The following is a 19889-nucleotide window of genomic DNA, read 5'->3' as shown; positions in this document are numbered from 1 at the left end:
TAAGACTACATGATGATCGGGCCCATTTGAGGTCCGATTCCCCCTTCCCGACAATCGTTTGGGTTGCTCCCGACTCAAGGCTGCTTGGAACCGATTATCTTCCCAGATTATCTTGTAGTGTGAGTCGTATAAAGATCCAATCTTAATGACCCTGATCTGCTCGGAGACCGCTGGGGATGCCCCAATTCATATCAAACATGTTTTATATTAAGGATTAAAAATCTTGAGGGTTATGTAATGTAAGGGTGGAATGCATATGCAATCCATGTTGTTTGTGTCTCCACGCCCCTTTTCTTCACCCAAGACCTTTTTTTAAAATGTTTTTTCCTCTCTTCAAAAAGCATTATAATCGCAAATTTAACTGCCAGCTCGTTTGTTTCGTGAGGTCACATGAGGTGGTGCGTTCCTCTGACGGTGAACGATATTCTTAATGAAATTCTTCAGTAGGATATGTGATGTGCCATTATATTCAAATCATGTAGTGTGTGCATGTTTGTGATTATGGAGAAGAATATCTATTTAGATCTACTGTGATTTTTAAACTGATGTAGTCTAAGCTATAGGCACGCATAGACGGAGCCATAACAAAGGTCCAGCAACTCAACATGAATGGACAGGCAGGCAAAGGGCTGAAGTAAAGACAAATGTGTACCAGTAATTTAATTCTGAAGACAGCTCCATATATGTGTTTAGTGTAATGTTGAAGCTAAGGATAAACTGTGTTTCCCTCAAATGTAACAGTATCATCCCCTGGATGTGAGGTCAAGAGTCTGCATAACATGTGTTGCTTGACATCACTGTTAATACACAACCACAACATAACTGATCTGTTCTATATATTGAGTCATATAAAAGAGAAAAACAGCTTTTTATATCATGTGCTGCCATTATCCATCCCATCATCTTTCGAGATTCCCTCTTCCAGTGATTTGAGCTTGCTCTTGTTGCTTTTCAATCTCTGGGCTGGGTAGCAAGATGAGCCTTCTAAAATGCTCTCAAACCTTTCATTTATAAATGCCAATGCAGCCTCCATTATTTCTCAAGCGCAAAAGAGGCAGAAAAAAAAAAGTCAAGAGGAAAACAAAGATTGAGCAAGAAATCACACAGAATCCACATGACAGGGCTTACATCATCAACTAAGCTGACACGACATGTGTTTGGATAGAATAGGGAAGTATTTGGTGAAATTTTAATTTAGCAAATTATGAATTATGGCAAATTGGCATGGAGTTGGGTTCACAGAAAGGCCCCTCTAATTATAACACATTGCTAGAGGTCCCAAGGTATTACTGGTCCCAAGTTATTACTGGTCCTATGTGGACAGGGCTTATGGGACTTATTCATAGATAAGCGATTACAATCCTTCAAATAAGATTGGGTTCATCAGAGGACATGTTCTGTGTCACAAGAATACAAACAACTGTGACAAATATCTGCAGAAAAGAAAGAGCTGATCATTCCACATCAGGGCTGCACAGTCTTTCTACTACCAGACATCAATTAATTCAATGAACAAATTAGTTAAATCATAAGAAATGCAAGCTACTTCACCAATAGTGAAAAGTACAGACCACTGCCTAAAAAACACAAGCCACTCAAACCATTATTCTCTAGACCACATATCAGAAATACTCACAAAGACAAAGTATACTTTTTGTAACATATAACATCAAAATTGATATTCTGCATGATTAGAAACAAATTCTAGTCCCTTCAATAATCAGAAGAAACACAGAGGTCCTCCTGTTTATAACTACAGCTAGCGCACTACATTGGAACTAATTACACCATGTTTTGTGTTTTGGGATTTCTGCGCAGTTGGCTAGCTTTTCGAGGTAGCGGAAACTGATATTACATCTGTCATTTGTGAAAAGCAAATTGCAATCAGTTCTCTTGCTCCTTTTGTCCATGGAGCATGGATTTCAAAGACATAGTTGAGGAGTTTGCAGCCAAGATGACAGGAGAAGCACTTGTAATTCTGAAGAGAAGAGCTGTTTTAATAAAGATTCTTTTCTCAATGATGCCAGTTTTCAATTGAAAAGGCCGATCTGTCCTGTTGGAGCTGTACACACCGGCTGCGTTTGGCTTATAACTTTCCTACATCTTCACTTTCATCCTGGCTTATGATTTACGACAGCTAGTTTCAACTGAATAGGAGGGCACTGTATGGAGGCTATAGTCTTCCAGGCAGGCGGCCCGGGTTCAAATCCCGCCTGTGGCTCCTTTCCCACATGTCATTCCCGACTCTCTCTCCCTGATTTCCACCTCTATCCACTGTCCTATCTCTCCATTAAAAAACCCAATTATAAATCTTTAAAAAAAAAAAATAATAATGAAAAGGAGAAGCCTCCATCTCTGTTTTGAAGAAATTAATGGTTTTTCATCTAAACTGTCATGCATCAGTTATCCAGTCCAAGTTTTTTTTCTTGGAGGCGGGGAATCTGATTTAGATTTTCCAAAATCAAGAGTTTTATAACAATGTCTTGTTCCAAATCTGCAAAGTTAATGTTGAGAAACAAAATGGGATATTTGCTGATTCTCTTAAGTCCTAAAGGCTGAACAAATGCAAGCCAAACATGGCTGTAAAAAGATCTATATCCCCAGAAAAAAACCCCAGACCTCCATCACTGAAGGATATAGCTCAGACAACAGAGGGATGAACTAGGTTCCCCTTCTCCAGACAAGGAGTATTGAACCGATGGACTTAGAAAAACAAAGTAGAGATCAAACAAAGGGAGCCGTGGCAGGTTGCATCTAAATCAAGGAAGAACCCCTTGAGGCTTCAAGATTCAGGGTAGAGCTATAAAAGCAGGCATAATCCTTGTTATGGCTTCTGCAAAGCTTTTCAGTCTAAAGGATTAATTAAACTTTTAGTCCCAAATGAAACTGAAGCGTCTTAAAGGGACGTTTGAAAGGGCCGGCGACAGAGAGACAGGACAAACTCAAAACTATCCTCCATAAATACTACATTTTCTTTCATTCTTGATAACCTTTTTTTTTGTAAACTGATTTTTTAAACCACCTTCAAACCTTGACGCTTCAACATGTAGAGTGTAAAATTAAAGAAAATGAAAAGCTAATTGACCAATAAACACGAAGAGTGTTAAAGATCGAGTGGCAGGGTTGCGAGGAAAAAGTATGTCAAGAAGCACAAGGATGAGAGAAATGTTCTTGCGGTCGGAGAGCGAAGTGATAACAGACAGAAGCAGCGAGGAACAGTCCACTGTGAGATATGCTCTCTGAAGAGGTTAGAGTGAGCAGCGAGCGTGGTGTCTCTATCTCACAGTATCAGCGGAGAGCTGTTTTCTCTTTCATGCTAAAGAACACACACATGGACACCCCTTTACACACTTTTCTCCCCTGTGACTTCATTAGCCAAACCACATGCTGAGCTCGAGGAGTAATTGGCTGCCCTTTCAGCCTACTAATGGCAAGAGTGGAGGAGAGGATAGGACAGGAGCGGAACAAGCAGAATTACTGTTGATTTCTAAAAAAATCTCCCCCTTAAAAGTTTTTATGTCTAACTTGTACTTTTTTGCTGTTCCTTCCTGCCCCTACTTCACAAGTTTCTTCTATTAGAAGACAAAGAGGAGAATCCCTCAATTGTTCTGCCATATAATTCCATATGCGTGTGTTCTGCTTAGAGATATACCTCCGAACAAGGAATGTAAAAAAAAACATGTTTTTGAGCTCAATATCAGATGTTTTAAGTGTTTAAAGCATCTAAGAACCAATTTTTGTAAAAGCTAATTCGTTGCATTTCAAATTAAGTAAATGATAAGAAAAATGTATCATGTGGTTATATAAATACTATTTGAGATTATTTAGTGTGGTCTGTTGTGGTCACCATCAGAAATCAAAAATTGTTCACCCGTAGGTTCATCTCTATTTAAAGATTCTACATAACAAAGTAGAATCTGTACTCAGGGGTCTGGATTATCAGTATTGGAAGCGTTGTTGTTTTGTTGTGCGTTAGTAGCCCAAGCTGCATTGAACAGTTACATATTAGCAGGCTTTTGTGTGTGCAGGATAAACAGTCTGTAGGGAAACCAAAAGCTAGCAGAACGCCATCGACTCTAATGACATATCGGCTGCCATCGTCGGTAATCCGACGTTGATTTATTTGTCTCCATAAACAGATATCTGCATAAAAGTGCAGCTAACAATCAAATATAGATCAAACATCAGAGTACTGGAAAGCCTAGTGGTAACATATGTTGCGCCATGTACAGAGGTTTTCGTTCTCGTAACAGTAGCAATGGGTTCAAATCCGACCTTTGCCATTTGCCACATGTCATCCCCAGATCTGTCCCCTAAAGAGTTCCTGTCTCTCTTCAGCTGTCTTATCCAATAAAAATGGTTCCCAAAGAAAAAACGTATATATGCAGAGCGAACATTTTAACTTGAGCGACAAGTCTTCTCGACGTTATTTCGAAAGCTAATAAATTATTTCGGCGAAATCAAGACCTGTTAATTGTTAGTGAATCACAAGAAATCGGTTTCATTTTTCAGGCTCAAATGGTTGAAATAAGCCGGAGTGAAGCCCATGTGTGACTATCATCTACTGGTGACTCATGAAAAACAGATGAATGGGTGCTACTCCAGGGGATTTAATGGACTAAGAAATCACAGGGTGTATGCTGATGTTCTGTGGATGTAAACGCTGCATGGAACAGAAAGTCCCGGCTAGAAGTTGTTTAAAGCTAACGATTGGTATCATAGGAATCACTGAAGAATTGGGATCAGTTTCCAGAGTCATATCCGGTCTCTCAGATGATGATAGACAATGAGTTCCGAGATTGCTCTTCGGTGAAATCATACATTCCATAAAAAGGGCCAAAATGATCCCTGGCTGTGCTCTCTGCTACATCTAGCATCACATATGGAATGCTAGTTACATCAGCTCTGGTATTTTGCTCCAAATGGTTGACGGACCCTTAGCTAGGCAGCTACTCTTTTAGCCTTCTTGCCGTTCGTATCAGACTGGATGTCTGTGATGGAAGGGTTTATGACCCCTCCCTGATTATAGGGCCGACAGCATGCATGGAAAACACAGACCTCTTGTCAGCCCACGCAGGCCACCTCAACCTCCCCTGCAATTGAAAATACTGACAAATGTGGAAACGGCTGATATAGAATGAAAACATGATTTCCTTCATCAGAGAAGCTCCTTTAAGACTCCTCTGATTCTCAAAAGTTTCAGGCCAAAAGTAGGATCCTGTGTGATGCTACTCAGCCAGGCAAATGTGTGCAGTCCTGCAGCTGGAGTCTAGAGGTTCTAACAAAGTGGAGCGATGAGGGACAGCAGTCAGAAAAATGTGTGAGTCGCTCTAAACAGGCAACAATTCAAAACAGAAACAGCTTTTAATCAAGCATGGACCGGCTTTGCACAGTCAACAGACAGCTCAAAACAGTTATGTAAAGAATCTTTTTAAAGGTGTTTTTGTACAGCGATATGAGGCAAGCTCTGCCTTGGGGTACATGTGAAGACTGATTATAGAAATTGCAACGTTTATGCTACTGCAACACAAATGGCCGTAATACAACAAAACGTAGTGTGGTAACTCTTAAAACAGAACCCTTTTCTTCCTGCCCCTGTCATATACAACCGGTCCACAGAGCCTTATTACCCTGATCTATGTCCTTGTTGTTCTCTTTAAAAATGTTATTTTTCACAAAATCTTGGCGTTGTCCTCCAAGACATTTTCACTCGCCGTCCACATACATCATGCTGCCTTAAGATGTACAAACACCGGTCCTGTGGGGGAGAAGCTAACCCGCGTCGAGTGCGGAAACACTCTCCAGGTCCACCAAGGTCTCCTCACATCAGGAGAAATTAAAGGCTTCCCTTGTGTCTCTTAAACAAAGACAGAGCTTCAAGAGGCTGAGCCCGTCTATCCCATGATCCAGTGCTGACCTGAGCTCATGTGATGGAACAGAAACCTCGATTCAAAGTGACTCTCAGACCACATACTTACGTATTCCATGCATACATGAAGCCAGGGGCATCTTGTTGGGAATTTCTAGTGTCACATAAGAGCAAGGTCGACTATATGAAGCAACACTTGACTGTCCCATGTAAAAGGCTGCAGTATAGGCTACAGGAAGAAGTACACTGAACACAGCAGAGGCGCGCATGAAAGAGGCTTTACACAAAGTGAGTGGTGATAATGAAACCACTTCCTTCTCTCTCTGCGCTGCAAATCACCTGCCTCTTCAAACACACCTTAACTACCACATCGATCATTTTGCGCGCTTTACGCCTCAGGGTTACAACCTTTATACATCTTGTGAGTGTGTGTGCGCCGGGGAGTGTGCTTATGAGCCTGAGAGACTGAGCTAGTACTGCTCCAGCACGCATTTATCTTCTTATGTAACAACTAGACTAGCATTAGCACATGCAGGCTAAATGCTGCCTCTACTCAGCTAAACATCAGCTGCAGAGTTCTGCCCATTTCTCAGCCCAAGCAAATTGAGCTGAGCAGGTTTCTTGAGGACACGGTCCCCCAAATACAAATGTATTAATCAGGGCCGTGTCTTCATCCTGCCTCACGCTCCTATTAACCTCGGGTTCAGACTCAATGGCAGCCACATTATCAAATCTGTCATTATTCCTTTCACTATTAGCTGCCGTAAATGAAAACTGCTGAATAACACGGTGGCTTTTAACCCTATAACTGTTGTGTGACTGCAGGGTGGATCTTCATATTTCCCTCATCCAATGCCATGTCTGACAGAAACTAGTTCAATCTGAAAGAATTACATAGTGATGGCATGCAACAGCTGAGGTACGAAGGTAAGAAAAGTAATGTATCATACCAATGTAGCGTAGCGCGACCTGAGCCTGAATAAGGCACAAACAGGCTTGTTAAGGAGAAGAGCCAGTGGTCTTTGCACCTTTAAGTGGCAGGTGATAACAGGTGGCATGTTACACCACCCTCTGAGTGGAAATACCGAGGCACCGCAGCACTTTTGTCAACTTGCAGATAAAATAATGAATCATATGTTTCGTGAAACACGTGATGCCCATGCAGCTTTAAGATGCCAGTGGATAATCGAGCACACAAAAAACATGCAAGCTGTTTTTTTTTTTTTTTTTAAGAGAGGCTGCTTTCAACCGTCCGCAAATAATTTAGACGTCCTCTACCTGAGACTCCGTCATCACTTTGAGGAAGAATGTCATGCCTCAGATCAGTTGATGCTGTCGCACGCGGATTTTCAGTTATTCAAAAGACATGCAAATGCAAAGACATCATAAAAAGCTAGCCTATATTAAAGGTAATACCCCATTAATATATAACTACTAGAGAGATGAAATAGGCTACACAGCTCAACAGCTAGTGGAGAGAATGAAAGTAGCCTAATTGTTAATTAGTGTCATTTTTTTTTGTACAGAGACTGTCTGTGTGTAAAGTCTGTAAGCAGTATGGGCTATTACAGCCAAAACAAGTTTCAAGAGGGCTGCAGTTAAGAGGATAAAATGCATCTCTTCTTTTACTCATCATTCTCAGCGTCACACAGTAAGGACGAGAGTAACACCTCATGGCTGTAAGAGAGAGGAGGAGAGGCTGAAAGATCCAGAGCACCACCATGGGCATCCTCTCTCTCTCTCTCTCTCTCTCTCTCTCTCTCTCTCTCTCTCTCTCTCCCCTCTGCCTTGTCCCGCGTTAAGATCATTCATAAAAAAAATGGCAGGATGACACCGCCATCAACATATGAGTTGTAGCCTATACACCAAAAGCTCTTCCTTCTCTGACTCTGAAGAGTAGACTCTCCGTTTTTTGTTTTTTCTTTCCAAACCATAGTGAAATGTAGGCTACAAAAACGAAGAAGCATTTGTCTTGAGTGAATTGCACAAACTGCAGAGGCAGCAAAAGGGAATGTTTCAGGTCACACACAATGTTGTTGGCTTTACTCGGCGGTTCATTGTCACCACACAGCCGAGATATATCCCCGTTCTTGCGGGTAAACAAAAGCGCTTGCGTCGCCTTTCCAGAAGCCGGTTTCTTTTCTCTCTGCCCCCCCCACCACCACCAGCGACCGCATTAATGTAAAATAATGAACATTTGAAGCATGCTTTAAAATCTGCTAAAAAAAAAAAACGAATTTCGACCCCACTTCCTTACCCTATTAATCCGCGACAGTGTCCGTGGAGTGGATGAGTATCTCAGTTCCAGGTTCAGCGGGGCTGTTGTTCAGGACAGCCGGGTAGAGATGCGGGATGCTCGCTGTGCTCCAGACTCCTTCCTCCCCGTGCTCGTGATGAACAGCGGTGTAGGACCGATCTCCGTCCGCTGACTGGCCTGCTGCTGCTGCTGCTGCGTCTGCCTCTTACTGCACACACATCCAAACACAAACACCGGACTAGCTGAGTGACTGATTAAGTGGCCCTTGGCTACAACAGCCGAGCCCTGTACACCATGTTACCGTGCAGGCGAGAAGCAGCAGTGATGGTGCTGCGGTGCTGCTGATGATGATGCTGGCGTTTCTTCTTCTTCTTCTTCTTCTTCTGAGGCCAGGCCGGGACGGGATAGTGGAGGAGGACGGTGTGTTTAAGTGTAGAGCGCCGCTGGAGTGGATTTAAACGGGGGGGGGATGGTTTCGTTGGGATTACGTGGTGGGGGTTTAATTAGACAGCGCAGCGCCTATTGGCACCGACCTTGCGCACAAGCCCTCCTCCAACTTTCCTCCCACCCCCTTCCCCTTTCTTTTTCTCTCTCTCTGTCTCTGTCTCTCTCTCTCTCTCTCTCTCTCTCTCTCTCTCTCTCTCTCCAGTCAAAGAGATAGATAGGCTATGTGTGTCACACAACACCGAATGATGGCGCACCGTGCAGTGTTTTTAATTTTTATAATTGACTAAACCGCGTTTTAAGTTCTATGGGATGAAATAATTGCACAGCCAGGAGTCACAAAGTAGGCTACCACAAACATTTGAATAGGTCAATAAAATAACAATTTGATGTTTTAAGGATCATGTTAACATAGACTTTTATTTTATCTTAAATGTAGCCTATGTACTTTGGTCGATAGAATAGGCCTTATTTTTTTGCACACGAACGAATGGTCTATGTATTTATAAAATAAACAAATAGGCAAAATAAAACAGAATCATGACAGATTGATTAAGATACCAGTCACTTTTTTTGATGCCAAAATATTTCGTTATTTACCATAGAACTTAAATTAATAATAGCCCTTTAAATGATCCTGTCTTTATTTGGAACAGGCATCAATACTAGACAGTCATGTAATGATTCAAAAGGCGGGGGAAAAAAAAGCCAAGATGGAAAAGACTTGAAAACTGTAAAGTTTCACCAGCAAAAACATTTAACTGTGTACAAAATCCTGACACAATCAGGATATGTTTGAGCAAAACAAAGTACAAATCACTTATCTGATCTTAGTTTAAAACAGGAAATCTAGCCAACCTGCTGCACTGTGGTGGAGAGAGATGCTGTGCTCGCCTGTGAAGTCGTGTACAACATCATTATGCATGTATGCATATGACGTAGTGTTAAATATTTGGTATGAGAGATGGATAAAACGTTTGTTTTCAACTTTTTTTCCATCTCTAAGTTAATGTTCATCTTTATTTTTTTTTGTTGGGCCTTGCTGCATTTTCTTTGTATTTTTTGATCCGTATACTTGAAACTTAATGCAGGGACATCTAATTGAGACCTGTCTTTATTTGTAAAATGTGCAGCAACACCCAGCTAGTAAACGAGACATTATTGGTTTGTTTATTTATTAAGTTATGTATTCATTGTTCTCCAAAGTATCTCATAGCATCCATTCATTACCTTTGTCACAGTTATCCTACATGTCCACTGTCTCACTGTTTTTCTTTTTGTGTGTATGTGTGTGTGTCTCTTATACTGTTGTGCTTCTTAATGTCACACATGATGTCACTTGTTCATTATTTTGTCATGCTCCCCCCTCAACTAGGAGTCTATTATTGTCTATAATTCTACCTAATGGAAATTGTTAGTCTAAAGCATGCACTTAAGCAGCTGTGAAGGGCCCACTGCTGAGAAGAACAATGTTACTCCACAAAACAGGTGGGTGACAATATACGCCTGGATTGTTACTATTAAAAGGCAACCTGTCTGTGTGTTATATGTAGAGGCACACACAAATACACACAGTGCCACATCAGAGAGAGCAGCTCCAGTTCTTAGTCAGACATTGGACAGTCTGTTTATGTTAGCTTTGATGGGACATACTGAGTACCAGCAGGGCCATACACAAACAGACATATGCACACACACTCACACACACTCACATTCACACACACACACACACATACACACACACATGCAAACATCTACAAACTCCCACTTTAAGGTTGGCTATCTCGGCCAGACATCAGCCATACTTTCTCACACCTCACAGAACATTAGATAGCTGTGGGAAGGTTTTTTTTTTTTATCTATTTGCGCTTAAGTTTGAAGATGACTCACAGTTGGTGGTCTCTCTGGACAAAATGTGGTTGCTCATTGAAGGGACAGCTGGCCTGCGTAACTGGTGCTACCCCAACCGGAAAATCAAAAACGATAAATTCCAAAAGGGACCTCGTATAGCTGCAACAATTTCCTGAGACAGTCCTTGCCATGGTGGATTTTTGTCAGCCACTGTAGCTTGTGATAATCAAGTCTCATTAGGTTTTCATCAATTAGATGTTGTGTAGCTGTAGCCATGTGTGCTCTGACTGTTTTGCTTTGATTAAGATGAATCGTTCTTACAGTAAAGCTCCAGATTCATTCCAGTGAAGGATCAGATCAAAACATCAGAGTCAATTTTCCAGCTTTTCAGATGGAAAAGACCATACAGAGAAACAGTCAGACTTTAAACACAAGGTTAAGGCTCCTGCAAATACCAAAGTTGAAAGTCTGATTGAAAGGAATTATTTATAGATGAATGTTATTGCCAAGCTATCATACACTGCAATACAAATGAAGGAGAGGATCAGGATTCCCAGCAGGGTGGGACAGATCAAATGCAGAGTGAGATGCATCTGGAGGATGGCAAGAGAAGAATTAGAATTTCCATGCACAGCTTGAGTTTAATTGAATTCACAAAAGGGAGGCGTAGTGACTGCATTCAAAGTCGCACACCAGATGTTTGAATGCTGATGTTTTGGTTTCAGTCGTGTCCTGTAAAAGTCGTCAGGAAGAGGACGTCTCAAGTTAAGTGTGAGCCACACTGAAAACACAACTACAATCTACAGGCCTACATTTCGGGTTTCCTTTTTGATAACCATTTTATGTGAACAGCTTTTTTGACTCCATCAATAATCCTTGAAGCTTTAACATGGAGAGTGAAATGAATTTTCAAGAACTTTTAGATCACATGGTTTAAATTATTATAGCAACAGATGGCCAACTGGAGGTGCAGTCTTTAGTGAAGGATTACGTTGAGCTCTCTCAATTTTTCTTACTTAACAAAGATTCGGGGTTTAAAGATGCAAACCTTTATGTTTATAAATGTTCAACAGAAATTTAAAATGATAATTGTTTGGCCCAAAATGCTACATGAACCTTTAAAGGAAGAATATGTGATTTTTCACACTTAAATACAATAGAAATCAAGTATATTCTCTGAAAATAACTCTGTGAGTCATGACTGTCTACAATGAGTGTAACACCCGAGTCCCACTGTCTGTGATGCTTTCCCAGCTTTCCGAGCCCTAGCTACACTTTGTTTACATCGCCAGGACGGCCGGCCGGCCGACTCATACCCTCGTGCATAAAAGTTGTTTAATTGAGGGACTAGAGAAAAGAAGAATAACATACTGTACTCACTGCTTAATTGAATGTCACGTAAGCGTTTCCAGATCACGGTCGTTTCGTGTAAATTTACATGCAGTGTGAAGATACGAGCATAATAAAGATGGCTAGCATTAGCATGCTAACACAACAATGCAGCATGAGTTGTTTTGGTTTCTTGCTGGTGCTCAAGGGCGACATCTTCCTTTAAACCACATCATAGTATGATCAATTGAAACCCTCAGTAAACAAATCTTCAGACTTTCTTATCATATAGGAGGATTTCCAAAGAAAAGAGGGGGATGAAATTAATAATAAAATATTATTATTATTATTATAATAATATTATTATTATTATAATGATAATAATAAAAAGTAATAATTTGAAATAAAGAATTACCAATGTCAATATAATTGATAATTGATATTTAATCACTATTTGATATTTGATGTTTAATATTTGTTTCTTACTACTATGGAAAAAATGAATTTTTGAAACTCTGATTATTGATTTTTTTTTTTTGTTCACCTGTAAGGCAGACACACTTACACTTAAAGCTCCTGTGAGGAACTTTTGACTGTCGTGATTTTGGTGACCCCCTGCAGACAAAAAGTTTATCCCTTTGTTGATGTTTGTTGTGCTTTCTTACAAAATGATTAATCCTTCTTTGTTTACAATGTCTGTCTAACGTGCAACGAACATTAAATCTTTAGTGTGGAACCCTTTTTCTAAATGCTGTTTTGGCAGGCTGCTGTTTATCCCCTCATGTGACACCCCGAGGTTTCAGGCATTAAAGGACAACATTATAGAAATATTCAATCTTGTTTATCATGGTCTCTTTTGCCAGCTACATAATATTCTCAGGAGCTTTAACTATAACTAACTGACAGTAAAACAAAAAATTGTAAAGTAGCTATTTGAAAAATCCCTTTTTTAGCTTAGCTTTTTACCTGGGTTAGCGAACACAGCATTTAGTTTGCTATAGCAGCCCTGAACAAATACATGTAATGGTGAGAGTGGAATTGGAAAAGGGTCATAGCAGCAGTAGGACGATGCAGAGAGGGCAGATCTGCTCTGCATGCATATCCCTGACCCCCATGGAACTCAAAACCAGCATTAAACAATCACCCTGTGTACGCATACTTTGCCTTCTTTTTATTACAGTTTCACACCTTGACATTTTGTTCATCATGTATAGTTAATCTCCGGGCTGGGCGATATGACCTCAAATCAATATCACGATTAATTGAACATTTTGCCTCGATTAAATTAATGAACGATTATTGGATTTTTGTTTTTTTTTGCCCTCATAGTTCACTGACATGGTCTCTTTTGTAAATATGCACAACTATTAAAGCTGGGATATTTTTTCTAATGACAGAGGTCATATCTGATTAATTATTTTGTGGTTATTTTTTGAATATATAGAACTGAAATCAAACCATCGCTTGAAATGAAAACGACACATTTTAGTTTTAAAGTAGAAATTAACTTATCTAAAACAATAGAAAATAATTAACTTTCATTCCCTGCAATCAGTTTTTCCTCAGTGTTTACATTTGACTTATTTTTGTTTTGTGTCGTCTTCCCTAAAGACAAAATGTTTCCAAACGACTGACATTGCTTCCATGTCACAGATTGGAATCTGCCCTGAAAATAATCATAAGAATCGAGATGGGCAAGATTACGTCGGTTAGAGGTTCTGAATGTCGGTTTTGATTCATTTTCTATTAATTTCCCAGCCCTAGTTAATCTGATTGGTTTAAGATTAGCATTTTTTGTGGTTTTAAATCATCAGTGCGGTTGATTTATTGCTTTATTTTGCGAAAGAAGAGATAAGTAGCCAACTTGTGTAAAATAACATAAAGCTGTGGGTTGAATTTCCATCTGTACTCTGTCATTTTATGGGTCACCAGCTGTTACTGATTTCCACATTAATAAAGCAATCAAGAAACACTGGGAGTGACATTTATTTTTTGCAATTATAATTTAGATCAATTTCCAAAGTCCCTTGTTGATTTGGGAAGTAGTGTGCTCCTGCTCCATCAGGGCAAAATTGAGATTTGTCCAATACTGTGGTTGATAATAATATTCCAGCAAAACTAATGAAAATCCTAACAGCCTCATTTGTACTGACTGTTAAGTACTTATTCTACAGGTAAAAAAAAACAACAACCTGCAAAACATCATCATGCTAGCACTGTAAGTATACCCATGATAGCACGCAGATGTAATTGTGTTGTGTACTTACAAAACACGATATGTTGTGGAGGAAAACATGTTGATGTGAGGTAAGAAAGAGACATGATCTACAGGTATTCAGCTCTGTCTGACTACAGCTTCACACAGGCTCACATTGTGTTTGGATCTCACATTGAGCATACCCTACTCGCTAAAGACATTTTATTGAAGTTGATTTAACAATCTTTAATAAAGGGCTCATCTGGAGTGTCGTGGTCTGTTCCTGTCAATCTGTGTAGCTGTATCAACAGCCTCACTCTGGAGATCTTATTGAAACCTTGAAGGAATAATCATGGAAGTGTGGTTGATAGGCAGCACAGCCTCGAGGTGGACGCTCTTTGAGTTGTGTGTTTAAGGCCTGACAGTGTGTTTGATCATGCATGATCTACTCAGCTTGCGGGCAATGGGGATGATGGGAAGTTGCATGGTCGAGTTCTTCTCTAGTTTCCACACCCAACACTTTAAACTGAAGAAATTGAGGATTTTCTTCAGCAAAAAAAAAAAAAACCTAACTCTGTTTGTCTGTCCAGCTTTTCTGCTGTTATTATCTTATCCTGCATCATCTTCACTCTCCTTGTTTCATCTCCCCTGTCTGTGGTTTCACTAAGGGTGAGACGGGCAAAAATATCTGACTCAGCTTTTGCTTATTTCATTAGTTGTTCATAACTCTGGCTCCCTGTCCTGTGAATGAGGACGCTGATGTGATTGAATTACCCCCTCCTCCTCTACTTTCCTCTCTTTCCCCTCCCTCTATCCTTTGTGTTTTGTGTACTGTTGGCACTTTCCCTCATCTGAGCCAGGGTTCAATGCTGTTGTTGCACTTTCTCTGGTCTTGTGTAACAGTGCTGTGGTCGTGTTGCGTTGCATCCTTCATCTCCTTTTCCCCAGGCGGGATGGCCACTGTGGGAAACAGCGGCCAAGAAAACTGATCTTCATTTCAGGATTCTAGACAGACTTCCCTCGCCGTGTGTGGAGCTCGGCTCCCCTGAAGAGTGCTTCATTAGACCTGTCCAACCTTTGTTGAGAAAGGAAGGAGCAGTCAAACAAAAGCTCACACTTTTAAAACTTCAATAAGTCTATTTCATTATTAAGTGATGGGATTCTGTTTTCTGATTCTGGATTCTGACTGTGGCAGCCCCAAGCCTCTGGAACTCTCTCCCGGCAGTGATCTGCAAAGCTTTTGAAAAGTATCATTGGGTCCCTTGGAAGAGGCTATATACATTCAAGATATTATTATTATGATTACAACTCATTTCATGCCACTTGAGTCAGTGTCTATTGGGGCTCAAGACTACAAATTTACTTTGAAAATGAAAGAAGTCTTGGGGCACAGAGTAAGAAGGAAGTTTTCCAGACCTCTGCTGGGAAGTCTGAAGTCACTCTGAAGTCACTCTGAAGTCACTCTGAAGTCATCCTCAGTCATCTACTTCCTTTAAAAACAAACATAGTCTTCAGTTTAATCCAGAATACCAAAATTACAAAGTAGTGTCATGAAGACAGCTGGACAATGGAACAACCTATGTATGAGTGTTTCAACAAAGTCATAGTGAGAAGTGTCCCTCTTTACTTGACGTTAAAAGTTAACCACTAAACCATAACTCACCCAGTGAAGTCACATACACAGAATCAACTGATGTCAATCAGTGCAACTTCATTCCTTTGCACCAATTTAAACTTAAGGAAGCTGACAATGACTTTCTATTTTTTTCATTACCTGGGGGGAATTAAATAATCAGCCTATTGTAAACCACCAGGGAATCCTGGTGTTGCTTTGTTTGATTACAGATGTATTTTTCTGATTTTTTTAAATAACACTGAGTTTAAAAAGAAAATGAACACTTTGTCTTGCAGTTTCCCATTGAAACATGCCCATAGTTCAAGAGAACCATTACTACCAGCTGCAGTGGAGGAACATTATGAGACCTTCCCCTTTCAGATGCTACTTCACCACCAAAAACAGAAACACAAGCAAAAACATGAGATAGAAAAACATCCTGCACCTTTAAACACAAATAGTTGTTTTACTGTTGCTTGTTGTGACTGTATTCAATAGATCTGCTAATTTTGCCAAAGTCTTTTTTTCTCACATTAGTAGACAACTTTACAAACATGTAGAATTCTGCTCTCTGAAACTCCCCATACTATTTCCACATTATGCAATCACCAGCAGGTTTATGTTTGTGTGGAGGATGTCTGCATAGCACCCAAACAAAATACAGTACGTCTCCTGTGGATCCCTGTCTGGTTCTTCAGTTTAAATATGCATCCCTTTCAGAGAAAACTTTCATTTCAGAGTCAGAGTGCCCAAGGTCTGTTTTCAACTTCTGCTGACAAGCCAAAGTTGATCCAGTTGGCTTTACTGTAATTGTGCTGTTTGGAAACAGCCTGGGGTTTTCAAGCTCATCCCTTCTAGCTTTTGATACTGAGAAAAGGAAAATAAATGAAGATCAATTTGTGATATTTATGGCAGGAATTATTTAACTAAATGACCTGGCTCTCAAAAAAAAACTATGTATGGTACCTGTCAGAGCATTTTCCATAGCTTTATTTTCCCCAAGCTCAATGACATGTGGAAAATCCATGGCATGAATAGAGCTAGACATGTAACTCGATATTTGTCTTTTCAAGAAATACAATGGCATTAGAGATGCTCTGAACTTCACCTACATCTCCAGCACAACTATCAGCTCTGCATGGGAGCTCTGTATTGAGCGTTCAATAGAGAACAGATATCATTTCAAGAGGTAGAGATGGTTGTACTCAAATAGCATTACTGCTTTGACCCTGAATGTGTATGCATGATCATCATCTTAATTGACTTGAGGTATGTTGCACCAGCTATGTATAAGTTCTGTCTTAAGTTTGGGTGAGAAGTCCACACTTAACTACGCATTGAAACTTGTACATTTGAAGCTTTAGTTGTGTCAGTGTTTGACCTTTGTGATGTCACAAAGGGAAAATCTCTAAAGGGCCTGTTTGAGCACACAATTTCTGAAAAGTGAAGCAGGAGAGGATGGACTTTTCTCATAATTGGGTGTTTTTTAGACAAATTAGTGTTCAAATAACATGGTTATGTGTATTTTTTGTGACCTTTAAACCTCATGGGACCAATCAGTAAAAAGCTTCTTTTGTTTTTTGCAGTGTTTCCTAGTGTCTGAACAGACTGAAGTCTGAAAATAACTTGTGCTACAATCACAACAGTGAAGTTGAGTGATAAAATAGTCATCTACAACATAAAGGGATTAATATTGTGCAGGTGAAATAATTTTCGGATGGGGTGTCGGACAGTCTAGTGGTTAAGTCCCACACCCCATGTACATAGGCTAAAGTCCTATCCAATAAAGGCAAATTAGCACATAAATATCGTAAAGAAAGTCGCCTTCCATTACTAGAAGTTGAGATAAAACCCTCTGCTCTTCCTCATTCCTCAAAGTGAACCTAATTTTCAAAACGAAACTCCACGATGACCATATTTTATTAAGGACTTTATACTAGAGAACGGTGTAAGATTTAAGATGTAACCTTTGCTTATGTTGGAACCATCTCAGCTGGTGCAACAGCATAAATGTTGGTACTGAGTAGAAAATATGCTGTGCTTTCTCATATATGGTGCAACCCTGTGCTGAAATTTTATTTGAAGCCAAGTGGAAAACAGAAACTGCATACATGTCCTTTGTTTTTGCCAAAATCTAAAAAATAAAACATAATCCCTTTATGAAAAACAGAGCCATATAGAAAACTTTTTCTGCCAGAACAAAGGTCTCTGAGGCAGGTAAAATAATCAATGATTATAACAATGGTTTACTTCCCTAAACCTGTGTGGATGATTAAACAGTATGATTGTTGTCATAGTCAGGCAGCTTAGCACCAAATTCTTTCCACATAGTTCCCATCCCCATAGCTTTCAATTTGGGGGGGGGGGGGGCACTTCATCAAGATGGTGATTCCAAGATGGCGGCCATGTGAAAACGCTATGTGCCAATATGTCTTCCAAGCCACTTAGAAAGTCAATCTTGGTGTCAATATATACATTTTCTGGGTAAAGGAATGCATTACAATATCATTAGATGATTATTTATGCCAAGATCAAATACATATGTTAATTTTGGCAATGTATTAAATCATTTTCCTTGCTTCCTAGGCAGTTGGACATGAATTCATGAATTCATGTCCAACTGGCCGCCATCTTGGAACCGCCATCTTGATGAAGTGAATGGGTATTCTGGAAATGAAAATCTGGAGTTGAAATTTCATTCACCATGTGATCCGTCAGGGGGAAACCAGGTTTCCCTTAACAACTCACAGTTAATCCAGCCGCTGTTATCACCTGTGCTCAGATAGAGGGATTACAGCAGAGCTTAATATGAGCGAGTACGAGGAACTTTCAAGAGAAAATCCTTCATATAGAAGGGTTTTTTTTGTGTCCAAAAGTTATATAAAATATGCAATCATGTAAGGCGTGTGTGTGTTTTAAATGTCCCTGGCAGCTCTGATGACCCAAGTACTTTTCACTGGCACTTATTGGTGCTTGTTAACAAAAATGTACCTCTACTTACCCCTGTAGTGACCGTTAGGTGTGTTTCGGATAGCTCTGTGTGCTTAATATTTGAGAAATATTACCAAGAAAACGTGAAAACAGTGTAAAGGAATCATGTCCTGGCATTAGCAGCAGATCAAAGACAAGTCAGATTATTTTCCCCTTCGCCATAGATGTTGACGAAGTTAGACTTCAGAAATATCAGCAGTCCTGCCCCTTCTGTATTCTGATAGGGTCTGTGGGGGAGGAGAAGCTCCATGATGAGCATGGCAATGTTCCAAAATGTTAACTGTTATCAACTGAGAACGCTGTGACCATCTTAAAGTAATGACGTGACTGTGGTGTGAACCTGGTTAAAGTTGTATAACCAGTTAAAAGGTGTCAGACCAGTTGAATGAGTCAACATCTAAAATGGACACAGCATCGCTTGCTTCAATGCAACGTAATCCTTCTTGGTTTCACAGACTTAAACACTTACGTCCAAACCAAACATGGCTAGTTTTAACACACTGAGGAGCATCGCTCACTAATGCTTTACCTGCACACTGTAATGCATCCATTTGATCTACTTTAGCTGTGTGGAGAGGATGTTCTCACCTGTGAGATCAACACTGGAGGACTAAATGACGATGTGAGAGAGGGCAGGGAGCTGTTACTGAACTGATGATGATAAATGACCGTCCCTAATAGGCTCCCTGGCAACAAGGATATCAAATCTGTAGTCATAAACAGAATGGTTAAGAGAGTTGCACGTCTGATAACCTTTTTGAGAATCTTGAATTTAATAAAATAAAATTCTCTCAGTTGAAAAAAATATTAAATAGCTTTGTCACATTGAATAGGTAAATATACATTTTCATTTTTCTTCGCGAAGGAGTTACATTCTCATACATTGAAACCACAAAGGTCAATCCCCACAACAGTCTGTTCTCCAAAACCTAATCATGAAATTGGCAGATGATCCAAGGTCCTTTAGACCAAGGTGAAGTACTTAGGGGTTTTCCCTCTCAGCTAATGAAGCAGAAAAGCAGTGTCTTTGGTGCAAAGATGAAGAGTGCCATCTTTCAAATAATGGCAAACAGCTGTGCATAAAGCTGAAAATAAGACTTCACAAGGGTTTCTTTGCACACAGATTCATCACAACAAGGGCTGTCAGCATTAGCTAGTTAATCGCCTAACTAAGGTCTGAAATGATGCATTGTCTTTTTTTATTGCATTAATTGCAATTTTTAGATCTCCATCTACAAATGCATGGACGTTAAGAGTTGAAGATATCAAAGACATGGAAAGAATTGCCTTTAAGCTGAGAAACAGAGAGAAGGAATTCATGAGAAACTGGAATAAA

General features: G+C 39.9%; 1 protein-coding gene across 2 annotated transcripts in view; it reads right to left on the bottom strand.

Annotated features, from left to right (window-relative positions):
* Nucleotides 1-8593, bottom strand: part of LOC109989020 (hippocalcin-like protein 1) — a 45511-nt gene extending 36918 nt beyond the window's left edge. Inside the window, exons 1-2 of one of the 2 annotated variants that reach the window (XM_020640619.3) lie at nt 8428-8588; nt 8127-8334 (exon numbers count right to left, since the gene is read on the bottom strand). The gene's annotated coding sequence lies outside the window, so the exon portion shown is untranslated. Of the gene's footprint in view, nt 1-8126 lie in introns of both variants that reach the window. The other variant, XM_065948016.1, reaches the window with a different exon arrangement.
* Nucleotides 8594-19889: the final 11296 nt, after the last annotated feature.

Source organism: Labrus bergylta, chromosome 19 (assembly GCF_963930695.1).
Source record: "Labrus bergylta chromosome 19, fLabBer1.1, whole genome shotgun sequence".
Lineage (NCBI taxonomy): Eukaryota > Metazoa > Chordata > Actinopteri > Labriformes > Labridae > Labrus > Labrus bergylta.
Note: the sequence above shows the minus strand (reverse complement) of the source record. Positions and strands in the feature narration are given on the sequence as shown.